A 21,778-nucleotide genomic window follows, 5' to 3' on the forward strand; every position below is an offset into this window, starting at 1 on the left:
TTTTAGGCAAAACCATGTATTCAAGTGGCCATCATGATACAATCTTTGCTTTCCTCGGGTGCCTCATGGCTCAGTCAATTGAACATCGGACTCTAGTTTTTGGCTTTGGTCATTATCCCAGGGTCATGGGATCGAGCCCTGCATCAAGCTCTGTGCTGAGCATAGAGCCTGCATAGGATTTTCTTTCTCCCTCAGCCTCTCCTGGTTCACATGCTTTTTCTCTCTCTCTAAACACACACACACACACACACACACACACACACACACACACACACACAAACAATCTTTGCTTTCCTTAAAATGCAATTTGCATCAATTCTGTGCAAGTTGTTTTTTGCTTGTGATTATTGTATTGCAATAACTTTTCATGGTTATAAGTGGAAAGGAAAGAGTTTTAGTTTAAGTAGAAGATGTTTTGGAATATACTTGAAAAACCCAATTTCTACATATTATAACAATGCCAGAGTGATATCTACTTACAGGCTACCGGCCTTGTGAAATGAGCGTCTATTCCCAAGTTATTCTGCCTTTATTCTCTATAACAACTTTTGTTATACAAAATGCTATCTCTGAATGTGCCAGTTAATACCCTGAAGAATGGTCCATGTCTCTCTTGTTAATCTCTGTGCAGGTTGTTGCCTCGTCCTTTAAAGATCCAGTAAGTGGGTCTTTCTTTGGACCAGAAAAGTTCAAGAATAACTAAATCTTTTGGCACTGTCTTCTATTCAGAGAGAATAATCGGTCTTTATTTCTACACAATTGCAATTACATTAAGATGCTTCTTAAGCTCCAGACATGTGCATTTTTAAGATCCTGATTGCCGTCTTTTTCACTGAAAGTGGTCCAGATGGGACTGGACTGAGAAGTGTTAATGAAGAGGAGGGACAGGAAAGCTTTGGATCATACCTTTAGCAAACCAGGAGGCTCCTGCATGTGCCAGGTGCTGTCTCAGGATACAAAGATGGAGTAAGTCCGGGTTCCAGCCCTCAAGGACCTCTTGGTCTCAAGGTGGAGAAGGACACAATAAACACATTAACATACCCCAGGGCTACAGAGGAGGTATGAATAGAGAGGGGGGAAAGCCAAGGGCCCTGGGCGGTCCTAAAGAAAGGACCTTCTGTAGAAGGAAAATGTCAGTTTCTTCCGCTTGCTATCTGCACACAAGACAAAGAATCTCCTTGATTCTGTGAAGTTCCCGTAGTGATACTACTGGTGTCCAGATCCCTTTTATCAGGCAGGTGCTCCCATAAGCAGCTTCTGTGAATGTCAGATAGCTGTCTCTTTATCCCAAGATATGCCCTTGGTCTGTTGGGAATCACTTCTGGAAATGCCTATCTATTACACCCTTTCCACCAGTGGCATACCAGTCACTGACTCACACAGGGTACAGAAGTTTGACCCCCTGGCCTCAGGGAAGGAACCCTGTACTGTACTCACCCTTCTCGTGAAGTCAGGCTGAGGCTAGACTTCAGCTGACTCACATCTTTGCCTGGCTTCTTTCCCTCTCCTGCCTGCTCTCCTCCCTCTCATGGGAATTGAGATCATTCCCTCCATTATTTGCAAATAAGCCATCTCAGGTTCTGCTTTTAGAGAATCCACATAAGATAGTTTTCTATGTTTACTCTCAGATTGTTGGTGGTATGGCTCTCATGAAAGAAGGAAAGAAAGAAAGAAAGAAAGAAAGAAAGAAAGAAAGAAAGAAAGAAAGAGGAAGGAAGGAAAGAAGGAAATAAAGAAAAAAAAGGAGAGAAAAAGGAAGGAAGGAAGGAAGGAAGGAAGGAAGGAAGGAAGGAAGGGAGGGAGGGAGGAAGGAAGGAAGGAAGGAAGGAAGGAAGGAAGGAAGGAAGTGAGGAATATTATAGGGAGAGAGGGAGAAATGGAAGGGAGAGAGGAGGGTCAGGGAATAATCTTATCAGGGCATGTCTCAGCTCCATACCCCTCTTCTAAGTGAAAGGACCACTGTTATAAGGAGCAAGATGGCATGGAGGGAGGATCTGGGAGGGAGGGCATATACACGGAAGGCTGGCCTCCTTCTAGAATCTGAGAGACCCTCAGCCTATTCTAAAAGTTAAATTGAGAATTGATTGAAGTTAGGAGTGAAATCACTTGGATGCTTGAGGTTTCAAAATTCACTTCCATGGCAATAAAAAAATATATATCCTGGAGGAAATTGAACTCATAATCAATTTGTTTATGATGTTCTTTGGCTTTAACTTCCGACTTTCACAACGGATTTAAATCCACCCAGGACTGTCCCTGAATTCCCCATAGACCAAAGCCCTCCTTCACTGGGACGGCTGGGGCTTGCCCCGGGGATCAGCTGGAACAGAAGTTGTACTTTCTAAGGAACATCCTGGCTACCTAGGCAGGCAGTGCAGACAGCTGAGTCCACTCAGGAGAGAACATTTATCCAGAAGAGCTTTCATTCTGAGCACAAGCCCTGGAGGAGGCACTTGGAAGTTTTCTTGGATAAAGTGTTTTTGTATGCATTAGCAGTTTTTCATTAAGAAGATTGGAGTAATTAATGTTATCTTGATTAATGAAGCCAAATTAGCTTTCTCATTTCTAATGCTTTTTCCTTCTTGCTAGGCAAGAATTTGGAACTGACTTAATGCAGCCCACCAGGCAGACTTTTACACAATGCTGGAAATTGGCTGCAGCTGCTTTTCAGTGAAGTAATCGGCAAAGTCAGGCCTGATCTACTTGTGTATAAAATTAGGCAAATAGAGAATAGATTTTAAGCATCCCAGACCTGAGTGCAAGTTCTTGCCTGGTCACCACCAAGCTTCAGTTTATTAAATGAAAAATGGACATCACCCTAACACCATCCTCAAAGTTGCTCTAGATTGATGGTTCACAGTACAGTCCTCAGACCAGCAAAATCAGTGGTCCCTTGGGGCCTTGTATGAAATGCAAAATTGTGGTCCCCACCCCAGATCTAGTGAATCATCAACTCTCAGAGGGAAGCCCAGAAATCCTTTTTACTGACCCTCGGGGGCATTCTGATGCACGCTGGTCTAGAAACCACTGTCATAAGCCATGGTGCTTCACTCTGGTTGTGTTCATTACAAGCACCCAGTGAGTTTTTAAAATGTACTAATGCCATGTTCCAACCCCAAGCAAGTCCAATATACTGATCCCAGGTGGACCCACCAAGTGTTCTTTTTTAAAAAAAAATTGTTAATGTTTCTTTATTATTTTTTATTTTATTTTTTATATTAAACATAATTTATTGTCAAATTCGTTTCCATAAAACACCCAGTGCTCATCCCAACAGGTGCCCTCCTCAATGCCCATCACCCACTTTCCCCTCTCCCCCACCCCCCGTCCACCCTCAGTTTGTTCTCAGTATTTAATAGTCTCTTATGGTTTGCCTCCCTCCCTCCCTGTAAGTTTTTCCCCCCTCCTGCTCCCCCCGGTCTTCTGTTAAGTTTCTCAGAATCCACAGATGAGTGAAAACATATGGTATCTGTCTTTCTCTGTATGACTTATTTCACTTAGCATAACACCCTCCAGTTCCATCCACATTGCTACAAAAGGCCATATTTCATTCTTTCTCATTGCCACATAGTATTCCATTGTGTATATAAACCACCATTTCTTTATCCATTCATCAGTTGATGGACATTTAGGCTCTTTCCATCATTTGGCTATTGTTGAAAGTGCTGCTATAAAAATTGGGGTACAAGTGCCCCCATGCACCAGCACTCCTGTATCCCTTGGGTAAATTCCTAGCAGTGCTATTGCTGGGTCGTAGAGTAATTCGATTTTTAACTTTTTGAAGAACCTCCACACTGTTTTCCAGAGCGGCTGCACCAGTTTGCATTCCCACCAACAGTGCAAGAGGGTTCCCTTTTCTCCACATCCTCGCCAGCATCTAGAGTCTCCTGATTTGTTCATTTTAGCCAGCAAGTGTTCATATAGTTAAAAGCTCCCAGGTAATTCTAAAGTGTTATCACAGTTGCTCTGACGATTAAGTGACAGGCACAGTGCACAGCATGTAGTAATTTCCGAAATGCTATTTATCATTCACTTATCGTTAATAATATAGACGAAGGTATTGCGGTGACACTTGAGTAACTGCATTTACTGGGCTTTTCTCACCTCTGCAGGGAGTTGTACCATGAACCCCCACACCCACCCACCCAGGCTGTCTGCTAAGTACAACTGTTGCACTGGGTTGCAAAGTAGAAAAGATATTGGTTTTGGAGGAAGTCGGACCTGGTTTGAATGTGAGCATTGCCTGGCCATGCTGGCTAAATCACCATAGGGAAGCCACTTAATGTCTCTGAGCTTAAGGGACATCACCACGAAATTAAGATGAGACCATCTCACCGGCTGGCAACAGGAAGCACTATGGCCCACCTGTCTATTCTTTCTTCCTCCCTTTTCCTTCCTCTTCGTCCTTCCCCCAGACTTTAATCACTCTCTCTCTCTCTTCCTTGAGTGCCAAGACAAGTGGCACTCCAGTCATGGGTGCATTTCATTCTGAGTTTGCTCTTTTCCCTGGATACCTGTATATATCCCTATGTTCGAGAGTCACCCTTTTCATTTTGTGAAGTTTCCAGGAACAACCTCTGACCTCTTTCCTTTCTGTGGCCCAACGTACCAACGCAAGAGGAAGCATAGGAATGACCATCAAGTCTGAAGATGATGTAAATCCAGAAAGAATAGGAAACAAATAAACTGAGCAAATACATGGGTTGTGCTCCACATTACTCTAAATCGAACAGAGGAACATGAATGAGGAAGACTTTAAGGTTCCGGGACTCAAGATTCAAAGACAGTGGTACCAAACACTTCCTGAGACTAGGGACAAGACATCCGACACACCCTTTTACATTTTTTGATGTGCTTCTTTTCTAAGATCTGGGTTCTGTCTGAATATTGACTCTTAGGCACAAAACCTGGTGTTGCAGAGAACAACAGATGCTGTCAGTGCCTCTCTGCATATTCCCTTGGGCCTTAACATTTTAGTGCCCACTGGCCAACGTCCAGCTATAACATCTGCATTCTCTGGACGCTGGGGTCTTCTGCCTGTGTGCAGAGCACGTCACAAGCACGTGTCAAGAATTAACATAATACCCCTCCTTCCTAAGAGGCAGCAACCCCAGGTGGGTTAACCCAGTGTGTTCTATGCTGGTTCCCAGAGCCCCCCAGTGGAATGCACCTGCAGTTAGCCACACAGCCACTAGCTTGATAACGAACCCTTTATCGGCTGCCTGCCCCGTTTCCCCATGCCTCTCTCAGTGTCTCTTGGCATCATCTCTCAAGTAAACGGCTTGCCTCAAATCCTTGCCTCTGGGTCTGCTTCTGGGGAACCTGAACTAAGACACAGAAGAATCCCACAGTTGCACTGTGGTTACTACCTTCAGTAGGGATGTGGGGCCGGGGGCCGCTCTACTGAACTTATCACCACAGCTTAAATCTAAAGCCTGAGGCTGCTCAGGGGACAGCCTTATTCTTCAAGCCTACAAAGAGTTAATTTTCTTCTAGTCTACAATCTTCCAGGGCAGACAAAACAAATTGAGCTCTTGGAACAGGCATAGTAGAGATAAATTTATTAGTGCCCATTGAATTAGGAAGGAAGTTGACTGCTTGTCCTGTTTCCCTCTGCCTCTGTTCTGGGTGATGACTCATGTCCTAAGTGTCCTCCCTTGGGATGGATGTGACTAACAATGGCTCAGATAGCAGTGGCTCCTGAATTTCCAGTTCTGAGGAAGGCTAAGGGACAGAGAGGTGGTCTCAAAGATCGGTCATTCAACTGTGATGAGTGTTATGGAATAAGGGGTTGGGTTATTTATAGAAGTTGGACATTGCCCAACTATGGGAAAAGCAGGGGGAGTGAAGTTCTGAAAGAGATCAGGAGCTCAGAGAAGCCCTCACCAGACGTCCTGAAGCACAAGTCAGGTGGACAAGTCAGAGGCTGCAGGGATCTCTGAGAAGCCGAGCGTGTCCGGTTCCCCAAGCAGATCTGTCATGGAGATAAAGCTGTTGTCTCTCAGCCACCATCTCTGCCCCTCCACAGTCACATTTCTGGTGGTGAACTGGGGTCGTTGTCGGTCAGCAGGACCAGCTCTCAGGAAGAACCAGACAAGGAGTGGAAGAGAATGAGGACAAGCTGGAGTTGGCTGTGTGTCTGCCCCCAGACCCTGAACGTCTTCTGAGAGTGATGGCTGGTGCCTCACTTTGGCCTCCCAGATTCGATGCAGGTTCCTCTGTTGACCAGCCCTGTCTGAAGCCGCTCAGGGATGGGGCTTCTGAGAAATCTAGTTCCAGCTTACAAAGTTGACAGCAGAAAGACCCAGCACAGCCAACTCAGGGAGACGTCCTCATGCTGAAAGACCCACCCTGCGCGCTGACCAAGTCTTGGGCTGCCTTTGTTACTGTTTTCGCTTGTTTATTTTTATCTATTCTCTTCTCAAAAGTGGGGGACTATTTGCTATTGATTTATCTACTCCAAATGCTATGATTCTAAGATGAATTCACTAGAACAGTGATTCTCCGTGGGAGGTGATTTTGCCTACCAGGGGACATTTGACAGTGTCTGGAGACATTTTGGATGTCATGACTAGGAGGTTAGTAGACCTGAGGGATGTGGCTAAGTATTCTACAGTGCACAGGACAGATCCCCACAACAAAGAATTACCCCACTCAAAATGTCGATAGTGTTTAAAACCCTGAACCAGAAGTAAATGCCTACCTCTGATTTATTCACTTCCTTTATTTTGCTTCATCAAGCACATTTAGAAATACTAACAGAATACAAAAGCGTCTACTGATAACTATGGTGTCTTAGCTCCTTCCTTTACCCAAAGCCATGCATCCCAGACCTAAACTTTGGTAATAATCTCAGGACGCTCCCCTTGTCTTTTCCCAACTGGGTATCATAATGACATCATTCTTCAGTACATCTTCCCTAAGATGTAAAGTTACCCCCAACCAACTCAGATCCCCATTAGTGACTCTTATGATGTCCTGAATGCTTCCTTTTCATCATTCATCACAACGACAACAAACACTTACCAGTACAATCATGGCTTGCTGGATGCTCGCCCCACCACAATGTAACCGTGATCTCACAACAATCCTATGAGGAACACGTTCTTACCCCATTTTACAGATGAGGAGACCGAGATTTAGAAAGGTTGAATGCTTTGTCTAAGCTCACCCAGATAGTCTATGGAGAAATCCAGTATGTGCTGTAGTAAACAGTCCTGAGAACAGATAAAATATTACTAACACAAAAAGCAAGATGGAATATCTGCTTCATAAGTGTTTTCCCGTAAGTATTTCAATGATGCTCTGGTAAAATCCCTTCTGCCTGCAGGTCTGTGGATAGAGGCAGACCCAGCTCCCAGAATCATTAGCCAGCATGTCTAAGCTCTTCTCGACATGGCTGTTCGTAACAAAAATGCAAATGAGGGTGCCTAATTGCAAATTGCTCCCGCCCCATTTTGAGACCTTCTGCGTGACTGGGCCAAAACTTCCTCCTAAGCAGACAGATGTGCTGGCTTCTCTGTTCTGGAGCTTAGCTGTTTCCTTGGCAGGGAACCAAGCCTGTGGCAGAATGACATTGCTGTGCCCACTGAAGGACATCTGAAGATTGTGGTCCCTGCTGGAATCCACCCACCGAGGGCACAGCTGTGAACAGAGCCCCTCCACGTGTGCTAAGAGTACAGGACCTAGAGCCCTGGCTTCGCTTTCAATTATAAACCGTTATGTTCCCATGCTAAATGGTAGTCAGTGAGAATAGCATCAACACATATTAAGACATAACGCGTTTAGACACACGCACACGCACAGGCACGTGTATACAGGAGGATGTATAACTATATGGTATGGAAGTGACTAGAAAAGTCAAGCCTTTCCAAAAAGGAAAATACAATGCCTGGAAGATAACCTTTCTTTCAAATCTCACACACTTACAATGCAACAATGTCTGGTGTCTTGGTGTTCGTGCAGGGCTTTCCCATGTTAAGTTAAACCAAATGAAATTGACGTTTTCGTAGGTTAAAAAAAAATATATGGATAATATGGTTTAACTGAATATGTAGTGAGCACCCAGCAGGGTGGAGTTAAGAGGAGCCCTTCTCCAGGAGGCCCAGCAAGTGTGAGGACCCCAAGCTAGGAGGAAATGGGGAGGCTGCTTGGCCGGAACCTAGTGAGAGCTTCATTCAACCACAGCTGAAAGAAAGCGCCCAGCCTCCAAGGACCAGGATCAGCCAAAAGGGCTGCTCGGGGACAGGGGTCAGAGAAAGTGGCATTGAGAGGGCTGGCTGGGCCCCGCCCTGGAGCTCCTGGCACGGTGACCCTCGGGAAGGACCACCTCTGCCCCCTATAGGCTGAAGGCAGGAAAAATGTCAGCTGCAGATAGGGAAAGCATTACAGGGAGAGATGGACCAGATGCTGAGTTCTTCCAGAAGCAAGTGGTGATGGGGTGGAGGCAGAGGTGAGATGGGGAAGCCGAGTGGCCTCTGGACAAGAACGTGTGCGGGAGAACCAGACAAACTGTGCTCGTCAATGGGTACCACAGAGATTGCATAGGGCAACCAGGAAACCTATTCTCATTTCAGACTTGCTCTCAGCTAGCTGTGCTCTTTGGCAGACGGCTCTGAGCCTCAGTTTCTTCATCTAAAATGGGAACACAGTTCAGTTTCTGGGTCCAGATTACCCAGCAGAGGACTGATGGCTGGTCAGAAAGCGGCTCACTGGGGAAAAGAAATGGCATTCCAGAGTATTTTCATTTATCTCACCGAGGTGTAATTCCAGAAAACGGAGTCATGGCACCCAGGCATATTTTAATCTAAGTAGACTTCTTAGAATCCTAATTTTTGAATCTGACTGCCATCACACTTGCTGAGATTTCTTTTGTTTGTTGCTGTTTGTTATGAAAAACAGGCCCATGATTTAAAGAACATGTCCAGGACTCTCTCTTATGGGGACGTTTGTATGGCCACAGATGAAAGTAAAAGTTCCCTTTTCATAGAGAAGAGATGTCTTAAACCGTGGCCCCCTCCCCCAGGGAAAGCTGAAGCTCACTTCAACTTGGGACACAGTTGGAGTCATAATGGCATAATGCAAATTGCCATAGTTGGTGCTAACAGTTATTTCTAAGAGGCATTTATGCAACTTCGGACTTATGTGTACTAATAAATTAAAGCCTAAAGGGATACATGGAAAAACTAAAAAATTCTCTTCATTAAAGCATTTTTTGGTATACATAATTTGATCATAATTTCCAAAATATTTAAGTATCGGCATGTAGTTATATATGCTCATAATTTTCCAACTTATGAAAGAATTAATTTAATGCAGAAAGCTTGAGGGCACACAAACAAAAGTGCACCTCCTGGCCCCACCATCCAAAGTTAAGTATTATTAAAATTTTGGTATGTAAATTTCCGGTCTTTCATTCATTCCATAAAAATTTATTGAGTGACTACCAGAGCCAGGCACTCACTGTGTTGTGTGCTAAGAAGGAAATGATACTATGGGTTCCATTTCTCTTTTTTTTTACATGTTCCACACCCCTCTTTCCCATGCAAGTTTGTACCGGAATAAGAACAGGGCAATATGGCGCTGTGGCTGGAGGCAGGCGCTGGCCCCACTCCAGCCTTACACATTTGTTGCAGGGATTATGATGAATAACTGTAAGGAACCTGGCAGAGAGCCTCCCAGAGCCCCAGACTCAGCAGGTGCTCAATCAACAATAACTGTTATTACTTTTTATTACTGTTATTTTTATGTGAAGGTTCTTATTACCAATTGCAGCTAATTTTAGGTCTGATTCTAAGATTTTCCAGATGTAGTTTTAAGTGCTGAGTCTCCTCCATGGAGTGTCCTTCCATGCCGTCTCCAAAGTTCTTGCTGCTGGTTATTTATTTCCCCCAGAAATGGCTTTTCTTGCCATTGTGGTGTGTTTGGGGGGGGGGGCGGTGGTGGTTAGCTTTTATTATTATTTTTTTTGTTTCAAGTTTTTATTTAAATTCTGGTTGATGAACATAGAGTGTAACATTGGTTTCAGGAACAGAATTTAGTGATTCATCACTTACAACACCCAGTGCTCATCACAAGTGCCCTCCTTAATGCCCATCACCCCACCCACTCCCTCCATCAAAACTCAGTTTGTTCTGTATAGTTAAGAGTCTCTCGCTTTGGTTTTATACTCTATGCTGTTTGCTCAGCCAGTTGTCTGCCTGCTCCCCATTGTGGAGGTAAGGGTCAATGTTGATGTTACACCTCACCCCTTTGGGCAAAAGAATGACCCCAGGTAGGTCATTCAGTTAAGTGGTGAAGGATGGTCCTCTGGGGAAGAAACAATGCCGTTTTTATATTTCCTGTAGTCCCCTGCTCAGACCTCCCTAGTTTAAACAACTCAGTAGTTTAACCACATATGAATCAATCATGGGGATGCAGAGGACACAACCTCCCGGGCATTTCCAGAAAGAGCTCTCCTTGGCCAAAAACAGTTCTTCTCCAGGGAAGGGGACAGTGGAGAGCCATGTGAGGGCACACACCCACTAGGGGATGGGTCCATTGGCTCCATTAAGGGGTTCTGCGACAGGAAACAACAACACTGACTATACCAGCCTAAAGCACGGCTCTCTTTCCCCAAAGAATGAACGTAAAGAACTCTGAATGTTCCTACATGCCACTTGATATAACTCAACTGTATATACAATTGTAGCAATAGTTATTTCTGTAGTCCACTTAAGGAACTGGGTCCGCCTCATGGAAAGAGGGGAGAGTCAGGGACTTGGGGTTGGGCAGAATCATGCTTTATTAAAAAGGCAATAAATTTGGTGTTACTCTAGAAAAGAAAGGAATGAAAGAGAAAACAGTTAATGATTTTCATAGAATGTTGCCAGATACCACAACCCCCTGTCCCAACCACTTGGAAGATTATTTGAAACATTGGGTAAGCACTATCTAAATAACATAGAGTACTACATTTATTTATATATAACGTCTCTATATTACATATACACATAATGGTATATATACGTAGTATTATATAACACAACACACAAATATATATATATTATATATATTATTTACATATATACACACAACACATATAAAACATTAAGCATGTAGTTTGAAAAGAGCCACTGGGAATTTCTGGGTGACAAAAGCATGCACAATTTACTTACCTCACCTCTCCGTAGGGCCCCATTCAGATCCTCAGCTGTCCGTGAGCACAGAATTCTATCATGTCACTCAGTTTGGTCCCCCCTGTGACCAGATGGGTTTTGTCACTATCTTTTTCTCTCTCTCTGTCTGTCTTGCTCTTAGCCATGGTTGCTAATTTTTCCAGTTCTCTGGGTCCTAGTATCATGCAGGCTTTTTATGGTTTTTCTTCCACTTCAGGTCCCAGGCCAATAGCCCCTTCCTTCTGTCCCAAGAAGGCTGCAAAGGAAGTGACTCCATTTCGCTTCCCCTTTCCATTTCATTGGTCAGAAGGATGCCTTGGACACTGGAAATACTCATCAGGCCTTGTTTCTTCCAAGAATCCAAACATTCTTCTTTACATTTTGGCTACGATAACCTGATTCTGATTTTTCCTGGAGCCACTCCAATCTCACATGATGAATCAGTGTCCCGAAATTATTTATCAAACCATATGTCTTCATGTTGAAGTTATAATGCTGTCATTGTAGTTGGCCTGATTTCAAATACGGTCTCCTTTACCTCTTGGATCCTGAGTCTATTAGAGATGCTGTCCCCATTATGGATGGCTTGGGACATCGAAATACTGTTTGCTGTGCCTGGCAACCAATTAATTAAACAAACCATTAGTCTAGGAGCAAAATGGTCAACATTATTAATTTCCTTATCATTGTCACTCCGTAGCTAGACACAGTAGTGGTCCAGCAACTGGAAAATGAAAGGTACGGATGTGTAGCTCAGCTGCCAAGGCAAAGACAGACTGGGTATTTCAACCTCCTTACCCCAACTTTGAGGCGCTTTTTAAAATGGAAAAAATTAGAATATAACAAATGACACCAACATATCATCCTATTTTTAGCAGGAGAGGAGACAGCCTGTATTACATACACTTCTTGGATTCCCTGTGCTGATCACTTCATCAAGCACAGAGTAGCCTACTAGAAAAATAAAATGATTAATTGTTTCCCACTGCATGAGCATTTACTAGGAAATGGGTGGGAAAAGTAGAGAAAAGTGGAAACAAATTAGTGGAAATTGTTTGCAGAACGACTTCTTTCTAAGCTATCTGATCATACCTGGTAGCAACCCGTGGTGGCAATGCCGGATGGCACAGGTGGTGAGGTTGCTTGACTCTCCAGCACTCCAAGGTAACTAAACATTCAAAACCGTGCCTTTTTCTTTTAGACTACACTAATTTCATTTTCATTCTAATAGTGCACGTGATTTTAATAGGTATGCCATGTTGTTAAAAGTTTTTAATTACAGTAATATATTTCGACCGGGCTTAAGTCCGGAGTATTCACTCTGGATCAAGTAGGAAAGTCCAGAAGAATAATGGAAGTCCATTCAACAGTTATTCAGTAAGGATTTATTGAGCGCTTACTATGTGGTAGTACTTGTTTACGCACTGGAGTGTATGTATGGAGTGTGTGTATGAAGCGAACACTGCGGGGTTCGCAGCCGCTACCGCTATGCCTTCCTTGGCTCGCTAACACCCGCGCCCCCTCCGGCTCAGGTCGCTGCTGTCCAAGGAGGAGAATCAAGGAAGGGGTCTCTACACCGTGCCGACTGCCCGCCACTCCGCCGGTGGTAAAGCACAGAGAAAGCAACTGGCTACAAAAGCTGCTGGCCAAAGTGTGCCCTCTACTGGAGGGGTGAAGAAACCACGTGGTCACGGGCCTGATCCTGTGAAATGAGACGTTATCAGACGCCCGCAGGACGTCTGATTCGCAAACTTCCTTCCCAGCGCCTGGCGCGAGAACTTGCTCAGGACTTCAAAACACCTCTGCCCTTCCAGAGTACAGCTCTTGGTGCTTTGCAGGAGGCAAGCGAGGCCTATCTGGTGGGGCTGTTTGAAGACACCAGCCTGTGGGCTGTCCGTGCCGAACGTGTAATAATTACGCCAGAAGACACCCAGCTAGCGCACTGCACAGAGGAACGCGTGCTTAACATGGTGCTATGATGGAAATCGTTTCGTTCCTAGAAATAAATAAATAAATAAATAAATAAATAAATAAATAAATAAATAAATCTCTTCTTCCTGTTATTGATAGTTCCAAACATTAGATATTTTTTCCCCATGGGGCCAAAGGGCACCTAAGTATACCATTGCGAGTGGAAAAATAGGGGACACAAGTCAGGTATTGGCAGTTTTTCCATTTTCATTTGTGGGTGAATTTTTAATATAAATGCGGGGACAGAAAGCATTAATGCAAGTCAAAATGCTTCTGTGAACAAGTTCAACTGTATAACAATTATAAATAAACCTGTTAAGTTTTTCTGGAAAAAAAAAAAAGTAAAGTGAACATTGCTTCTGCCTGCATGGAATTTACAGCCTAGTGGGAGAAGTGCCAAGGACGAGATCCCAAATGGGTACAAAGCAGCAAATCATTCTAAGTGCAATGAAGCCGTAGTAGGGGTGCTGAGAGAAAGTGTAGGGGAGAACATTTCCTACTTGGGGTGGTGGGCTCGGGGCAGGTTATCTCTGAGGAGGACCTTTAGGTGGACCCCTGAAGCATGAATAGGAGGTAAGCAGGTGGGGAATGAAGGGAAGAACATCTCACATAGAGGGAACAGCGTGTCTGAAGGCAAATTTTAGGAAGGCTTTATGAAATAGTGACTAGAACGAGGAGAAGAAAGGACAGAGTTACAGGGGAAGAGGCTAGAGTTGTAGGGCCTCGTGAGCCAGGATGAGAACTTTGAATTTCACTGTGAACAATGAGCAAATGAATGGAAAGTAGGGCTGCAATTAGTTTCAAGCCCTTATTTTTTTTTTAAATGTTGATTTCTTTTTGAGGGAGAGACAAAGCACGAACAGGGGAGGGGCAGAGAGAGAGGGAGACACAGAATCCGAAGCAGGCTCCAGGCTCTGAGCGGTCAGCGCAGAGCCTGACGTGGGGCTGGAACTCATGAACTGTGAGATCATGACCTGAGCCAAAGTCGGACATTCAACTGACTGAGCCACCCAGGCACCCCAGGTTCAAGCCCTTATTATAATTAGAACATATCCACCACGAGCTCTTCTCCAGGTATTAGAGATACCAGGTACTAGAAGATATTCCACAGCTATTGTCTCAAAGGCCAAAGGGGGGAAACATCTCAAAGAAAAGAAAAGGAATTTCCCAAGAAAAATGCTTGGGACTCATCACTGCCTTCTGTTGTCTCATAACAAAGATGAAGTCTATGAAAACTATTCAAATTCTCAACGGAAGGACTTTTATTTAAGCCACAAAATGAGACTCACAAATCTTGTTAAAACATTATCAAAAGAAGTTTGATGGCCCTTGAGCTATTCTGATCTCCTCTCTTGTTCCATTTCTCTTAAAACTCAGCTCTTTGCAAAATGTTGATGACAGGGGCAGAAATGTTTTGTTGAAAAGGTCCTTGCCTTCTCACCTCCTCCCCGCCTCCCCCTGCCCTGTTCTCCATTCATGAGAGAGGGCTCAAGGAGCTTGATTTGAAAAGATTATTGTCCAGGTGATATCCTTATACCCAGGCCGTCCTTATTTCTTAGAACACATAAGCAAACATAGCTCACCTCTGGCCATGGAAGTATTGACCGGCTGACAGGGTCTTTCTGCTCTGAAAAGTACATTGGCCTGAGGTCACTGCTAGGTAGTACTGGGATGGAAACATCAAATTCTCTTTCTGTCTCTATGGAGATTATCATAAGACTTTTCTTCTTGAGTCTGTTAACATGGTAAATGGTATTGATTCTTCAGTGTTGACCCAACCTTGCATTTCCATAATAAACTTCACTTCATTGTGATGCAGTATCCTTTTTCTGTATAGCTGAATTCGATTTGCTAATATTTGGAGGGGGGTTGTATCTATATTCATGAGGGATATTGACCTACAAAGACCTTCTGTCTTTGAGAAGTTTGTTTTTCTTCTATATTCTCAAACAGTTGCGTAGAATTAGTATTATTTCTTCTTTAAATGTTTGGTATAATTTGCCAGTGAAATCTTCTGGGCCTGGAGTCTTCTTTATTGCTTTAAAACGATATTAGCAATAATTTATTCAATTTCTTCAATAAATTCAGCAATATTCAAGTTATCTGCCCTTCTTCTTGAATGAATTTTGATAGTTTGTGTCTTTCAAAGAATTGATCCATTTCATCTAGGTTGTCAGATTTATAGACATAGTGTTTTTATCATATTCCCTTATAATCTTTTTATCTTTTGTAATAGTCCCATATCTTTTTAGTTCCCTCAATGTCATCTTTATGACAGATGAATTAAGTATCTTTTTAGTGTTTTGTCATATCTGTAGCAGTGGCCTCTCTTTTATTCTTCTGTTGTTAAATTGTATCTTCACTTTTTTTTCTTAGTACATCTGGCTAGAGATTTACCAATTTTTTTTTTTTTAATTTACATCCAAGTTAGTTAGCATATAGTGCAATAATGGTTTCAGGAGTAGAGTCCAGTGATTCATCCCCTACATAGAACACCCAGTGCTCATCCCAACAAGCGTCTTCCTTAATGCCCATTACCCACTTAGCCCATCCCCCCACCCACAACCCCTCCAGCAATCCTCAGTGTGTTCTCTGTATTTAAGCATCTTTTATGTTTTGTCCCCCTCCCTGTTTTTATATTATTTTTGCTTCCCTTCCCTTATGTTCATCTGTTTTGTATCTTAAATTCCACATATGAGTGAAGCCATATGATATTTGTCTTTCTCTGACTAATTTTGCTTAGCAAGATACAGTCTAGTTCCATCCATGTAGTTACAGATGGCAAGATTTCATTCTTTTTGATTCCTGAGTAATGCTCCATTGTATATATACCACATCTTCTTTATCCATTCATCCGTCAGTGGACATTTGGGCTCTTTCCATACTTTGGCTATTGTCGATAGCGCTGCTATAAACATTGGGGTGCATGTGCCCCTTCGAAGCAGGACACCTGTATCCTTTGGATAAATAGCTGGTAGTGCAATTGCTACATTGTAGGGTATTTTTAATTTTTTGAGGGACCTCTATACTATTTTCCAGAGTGGCTGCACCAGTTTGCATTCCCACCAGCAGCGCAAAAGGGTTCCTCTTTCTCTGCATCCTAGCCAACATCTTTGCTGCCTGAGTTGTTAATTTTAACCATTCTGACAGGTGTGAGGTGGTATCTCACTGTGGTTTTAATTTGTATTTCCCTGATGATGAGTGATGTTGAGCATCTTTTCATGTGTCTGTTGGCCATCTGGATGTCTTCTTTGGAAAAGTGTCTATTCATGTCTTTTGCCCATTTCTTCACTGGATTATTTGGTGTTTTGGGGTGTTGAGTTTGATAAGTTCTTTATAGATTTTGGGCACTAGCCCTTTATCAGATATGTCATTTACAAATATCTTCTCCCATTCCGTTGGTTGCCTTCAGTTTTGCTGATTGTTTCCTTCACCATGCAGAAGCTTTTTATCTCAGTGAGGTCCCAACAGTTCATTTTTGCTTTTGTTGAGATTTACCAATTTTATTAATGCTTTTCAGTAACCAGCCTTTGGTTTCATTTGATTTTTTTCTACTCTATTTTTACTTTCAATTTCATTGATTTCTCCTTGTATGTCAATAAATTCCTTCTTTCTGCTTGCTTTGGATATAATTTGCTCTTTTTTTTAGATCCTTGTTTTGGAAGACTCGATGCTTGATTTTAGAACTTTCTTTTTCTAATATAAGCATTTAAGCTATACGTTTTCTACAAGCACTGCTTTCGCTTCAGCTTACAGAATGTTGGTGGGATGTGGCAGAACTGGAACTCTCGTACAGTGCTGATGGGAATATAAAATGGCACAACCACTCCGGAAAAGAGTTTGTCAGCCTCTTAAAATATTAAACATAACTTACCATATGATCTGCTCATGCCACTTCGAGATATCTATGCAAGAGTAAAGAACATTAACTGTTATTTCATATTAGATACTTACTAAAACATGTGTCCCTACAAAACCTTATACACGAATGTTCATAACATCTTTATTTATAATAGCCTGAAACAACATAAATGCACATTGACAGCTGGTGGATAAGTAAACTGTACTATATCCATAGGATCAAGTACTGTTCATTAATAAAAAGAAGTGAACTGTTGATATATGCAACAACACGGATGAATTTCAAAGGTATTATGCTGAGCGAAAGAAGTCAGACTGAAAACAGTACATTTATATGAAACTCTAGGAAGCACAAAATAATGTTTAAGTAGATTGCAATAGAAAGTCTTTTCTATAACAATGTTAGTTCTTTAGACTTCTATGTTATAAGTCAAAAATCACATTCACTAGTGTGAAACAATTTTTTAAGCAATCCAGCAGCTTACCATTTAGGTTATTAAAGACAACAGATGCTGTTTGTCAGCATCTGATCTCCAAAGTGATCACTCCAAAGTGATCACTTCCCTGATCTCCAAAAGTGTTTTTACTGTCTTTAGGGTCACCTTTTCAATCCTGACACCATTATTCTGAATTGTGCCAGAGATATTTACACCAAGGGCAATCATGTACAGTAGTAGTTTTCTGGGTGGGTAAGAAGTGGACCTTTATTTTTTCAAGTGGGATAAGGGTGATCATTAAATGGGAGTTTGGAAAGAAAAACCCACCAAGCAAACTAGTTCTAATAAATAGTGCATATGTTCAGGATATAGGAATTGATTCCCATGAAACTTGCCCATTTATCTCCCTAAAGAATCTTTGTATACTCCTCAGGTAAGTGTATCTTATATTGAAGACTGCTGGAATAAAATATTTATGTAATATTTCAAAAATAATTATAAGAACAAAATGTTTGAACTATTTTTCTATTGCTTTTAAGCATAAAGGTTTGACAGAATGGGCACCTAAGTGACTCAATCAGTTAAGCATCCGACCCTTGATTTACACTCAGGTCCTGATCTCATGGTTCGTAGTATCGAGCCCCATATCAGGCTCTGTGCTGAGCATGTAGCCTGCTTGGGATTCTCTATCTCCCCCTCTCTCTCTGCCCCTCCCCCACTCATGATCTCCTCTCTCTCTCTCTCTGTCTCTCTCTCTTTCTCTCTTCCATTTTTAGGAAAAAGTTGTAACTTTTTCCTAAAGTCTATAGAGGTTTCTTCATTGTACTTTGGGGTCTAGTATTTCCTTCCAAGGAGATGTGAGGCCAGTCGGATTTCCATTCCCAGTTTTTCCCCCTTTATTCAATGCTCATAGAAATTTCTGTCCTCCCTCTCTCTCATCTATTTGTCTACCTATCTATCTACCTACCTTTCATTCTTTAAATACAAAATTTACCCAGGATGCATTTTGTGTTGCTATGCATACCCTGGTGTTCTTTTTAGTTCAGAAATTTTTTTCTTCAACTATTAAAATGACAAATATTGATTCAGTGAGTACTATGTGGCAAACATTCTAATGTGCTCATGAAGAAGGCAGAGTGACTCTCATTTCATAATGCTAGCTTTCCCCTTCCGTTTCATAGAACATGACAATTTCTTAAGTTTTATTTTATTGTCTATACAAGTCATTTTCTCAAAGACGATTCTTTCTTCTAATCTTCAACAGACGCTTCTCCTGTTACTTGTAATTTTTAATTACTACATATTAGCTTTTTAAGGTTTTATGCATCTTAAGAAGGAGGGAGCTAGCAACTTTGTGCAAGAAGAGACACTTAGAATCGTTAAATTCGTTATTCACAGTACACAAGATGTGTAATAGCATAATTGTGGTGGTGGAGAGAACTTCTCCCTTATACATATATATGTAGGATCAAGTGAACTTTAACCTTTTTCATGGCAACTTAGGCCAAGCAACTTTGTGTGGAAATTGCAGGTGTGGATTGCAAATTCACAATTTTGTCTACGTGACACGGTTGCTTGCTGCTGGCATATTTGCAGTCCCTAAAATGAGAGAATTGTCTCTCCACTTCCATAACGAACGCCGAGATGAGATATACCTACATAAAATAAAATTACATGGAAGTGGCCTAGAAAGAGGTGGTATGTGTCCATTAGCAGACCAGACATTTATTTTAGGGATGCAAAATCCCCTGGAGCTGATTATTTTACTAGTGACTGAATAATAACAACTTCATTGGAAAACTCTGCCGCCTGTTAAGAGGAAACATTATCTCAGATAACTTATTTTTGAAAGTTAATGAAATTTTTAAAAAGATTGGATGGATCATTTTTAAAAAATCCACTATTCCTCTCTCTTTGAATTCCATTTCATTGACTACATAAAGGGATTTGAATTTTACTTTATTGCTTTGCGTATTTTAATTAAAATTTTGTATTTAATCTTGAAGAAAAGGAAGTTTTACATCACTGAAGAGACACTTGTACTTATAAGAGCTCTTTGAATAATGAAAGTACAAATCATTAGTAAATTATTTTTATGAGAAATTACATTGACTAAAATAATAACAAGATTAAATTGGGTAGGCATGCAAATCAGCATTGGTTTATTGGCCTGGAGCCTGGATATATTTGTGTTGAACCTAAATAGTTACTATCTAGTGATAAAAAAAAAAAAAATTCTCCTCAAAGGTCAGCAAAACATTAAGAAGCCAGAAGCCTACATCCTAGAAAGGGAGGACTTTACAGGTAATTCGATTTACTTTCTCTAAGTTAATGAATGCATTAGGAAATAAAAAAGGCTGAAGACCAAAGGGTCAAGGACATTGTCACAGTTAGATACAGCATCTCATAGAGTGATATTTGAATCTAAGTTGTGGGTGTAGAGGAAAGGGAGAGGTGATAATTGTGCAATGGATTTTCAACCAGTATATTCTGGTATAGCTGTCCTGGTTATTTATGGGCGTCATTCCTTCTGGATGCTTTTCCCTGAATATATTCCTTACAGTATCAGTATCAGACTCTGGTGCAGCCTTTCCTACGATGCTCTGAGGCTGTCCTTCTTTGTGTTACTTTCAGAAGCTGGAGGTTCTGGTCTGTAACTCATAATAGGCCCTCAGGCAAAGTGAGAGGAGAGCAGAGAGACCACCTACTGATGACAAAACAAAATGAATGTTTAATCTGTTGCAGTGACAAACGAGATTTAAAAAATGGAGGATGATAGAATTCTTTGACTGATAAACACACACACACACAAAAGTATGGCCAACTAATCTTTGACAAAGCAGGAAAGAATATCCAATGGAAAAAACACAGTCTCTTTAACAAATGGTGCTGGGAGAACTGGACAGCAACGTGCAGAACGTTGAAACTAGACCACTTTCTTACAACGTTCACAAAAATAAACTCAAAATGGATAAAGGACCTGAATGTGAGACAGGAAACCATCAAAACCCTACAGGAGAAAGCAGGAAAAAAACCTCTCTCACCTCAGCTGCAGCAATTTCTTACTTGACACATCTTCAAAGGCAAAGGAATTAAAAGCAAAAATGAACTATTGGGACCTCATGAAGATAAAAAGCTTCTGCACTGCAAAGGACACAATCAACAAAACTAAAAGGCAACCGACGGAATGGGAAAAGATATTTGCAAATGACATATCAGACAAAGGGCTAGTATCCAGAATCTGGAAAGAACTCACCAAACTCCACACCCGAAAAACAAACAACCCAGTGAAGAAATGGGCAGAAAACATGAATAGACACTTCTCTAAAGAAGATATCAAGATGGCCAACAGGCACATGAAAAAATGTTTAACACCACTCCTCATCAGGGAAATAAAAATCAAAACCACAGTAAGATATCACCTCACACCAGTCAGAGTGGCCAAAATGAACAAATCAAGAGACTATAGATGCTGACGAGGATGTGGAGAAACGGGAACCCTCTTGCACTGTTTGTGGGAATGCAAACTGGTGCAGCCACTCTGGAAAACAGTGTGGAGGTCCCTCAAAAAATTAAAATTAGGTCTACCCTATGACCCAGCAATAGCACTGCTAGGAATTTACCCAAGGGATACAGGAGTGCTGATGCATAGGGGCACTTGTACCCCAATGTTTATAGCAGCACTCTCAACAATAGCCAAATTATGGAAAGAGCCTAAATGTCCATCAACTGATGAATGGATAAAGAAATTGTGGTTTATATGCACAATGGAACACTACGTGGCAATGAGAAAGAACGAAATATGGCCCTTTGTAGCAACGTGGATGGAACTGGAGAGTGTTATGCTAAGTATACATGCACATATATATGGCCTTTTGTAGCAATGTGGGTGGATCTGGAGAATGTTATTCTAAGTATACATGCACATATATATTTTTTAAATAAGTCAGTCTGAATTATTACCCTGAAGGTAAGAAGATATTGTAGCTGTGGAGAGCCTTTACAAATCTCTCCAGGGGCTTCCAATCCATCCTGTTAAGTGGGTGCAACATTAAAAAAAAGTTGTTGCACTCTGAAAAGACACATGTATAAAAGATGTTTCTAAAGGTAATAAAGTTGCATTATATCCAGAAAAAAAAATAGTTGCAGGAGATTGGCCTCTTCATTAGGATAGGAGCATAGGAGCCTGAGAATAAAAAAATGCTAATAGCTTGGGTCCCTTATTAACCAGAGTGGCAATGCAACATTTAAAATGGGTACAGCAGGGACGCCTAGGTGGCTCAGTCGGTTGAACATCTGACTCTTGATTTTGGCTCAGGTCATGATCTTGCAGTTTGTGAGATTGAGCCCTGT

At 41.8% G+C, this 21,778-nt stretch overlaps 1 pseudogene; it reads left to right on the plus strand.

Annotated features, from left to right (window-relative positions):
- Positions 1-10,407: 10,407 nt before the first annotated feature.
- Positions 10,408-20,201, plus strand: LOC128777382 (histone H3.3-like; annotated as a pseudogene).
- Positions 20,202-21,778: the final 1,577 nt, after the last annotated feature.

Source organism: Panthera pardus, unplaced genomic scaffold (assembly GCF_024362965.1).
Source record: "Panthera pardus isolate Hobbes unplaced genomic scaffold, ASM2436296v1 HiC_scaffold_16, whole genome shotgun sequence".
Classification (NCBI taxonomy): Eukaryota; Metazoa; Chordata; class Mammalia; order Carnivora; family Felidae; genus Panthera; species Panthera pardus.